Source organism: Hyaena hyaena, unplaced genomic scaffold, assembly GCF_003009895.1.
Source record: "Hyaena hyaena isolate Hyena2069 unplaced genomic scaffold, ASM300989v1 scaffold_917, whole genome shotgun sequence".
Taxonomy (NCBI): Eukaryota; Metazoa; Chordata; class Mammalia; order Carnivora; family Hyaenidae; genus Hyaena; species Hyaena hyaena.
Genome location: NW_024081537.1, coordinates 6,270 through 7,297, shown reverse-complemented (window position 1 = coordinate 7,297; position 1,028 = coordinate 6,270). Strand labels below are relative to the sequence as shown.

The window sequence follows — 1,028 nt, the reverse complement described above, 5'->3', positions numbered from 1 at the left end:
GAAGAAGTCAGTGTTGACAAAATTCAGCATGATGATGGAGCCTACACAGACATGGGAAACAAAGCTAGGCCCTTCCACACAACCAGAAGTCCTTGCGATGGTTTCGTTTTAAGTCAATGTCGCTTCATGCTGCACATTTTCCCCAACGTCTGCTTGATGAAATACCATAACCGCTATGGGGTCTACTTTCCTGCAGTCTTGTGTAGACTTTGCTGCCACCCCAAAACCCAGTGGGAGTCTGCCATGGAGTACACCACTCCCTGGTACTGACAGGTATTTTCAGTGATTCGACCCAGTCCAGATTTCAATACATGGTTCCCATACAAGAAGGACTGCTCTGCTCCAGGCTTTATCCACATTTTATACTTGGCACAGGGTGCAAGGTAATCCAGAGCTGTGATGTGTAACCAGAACTTGTGAGCCTTGGTGAATTTTCTGAAGCAGGTTCCCAGAGACACCAGCTTGTCCCCAGAGATTTTGACTGTCAACTTCAGGATCTTCTCACTCCCGTAGTACACCCGGTCGTTGTGCAGCCTGAAAGAGTAGGTGCCTTTGGGCCTGTCGACCAGCAGCTGAAGATTCTCCCCAATGTATTTCGCTATCTTCTCAATCGTTACGCGGGTCTCTTCTTCAGTCAAAGGCCGCATTTTCCCTCTGGGTTGCAACACCGAATCCCAAAACATTCTTGAAAGAAGTTAAAGAAGATCTACATAAATAGAAATACATCCTGTGCTCATAGATTAGAAGACTTAATATTGTTGATAATATCCAGATTGATCCAAAGATTAAAATGTATTCCCTACAAAAATCCCACTGGCTTTTTTTTTTTTCCAGAAATGGAGACACCAATCTTAACGTTTATATGGAATTTCAAGGGACCTCTAATAGCTCAAATAATCTTAAAAAATACGAACAAAGAAGACTCAATAATTCCTGACTTCTAAACTTAATACAAATCTACAGTCATCAAGACTGTAGTACTGGCATAAGTGTAGACATATAAATGGAATAGAATTTAGAGTCCATAA

At 42.2% G+C, this 1,028-nt stretch overlaps 1 pseudogene; it reads right to left on the bottom strand.

Moving 5' to 3' along the window:
* LOC120222747 lies at positions 1 to 715 on the bottom strand (annotated as a pseudogene).
* Between the last annotated feature and the right edge of the window lie 313 nt (positions 716 to 1,028).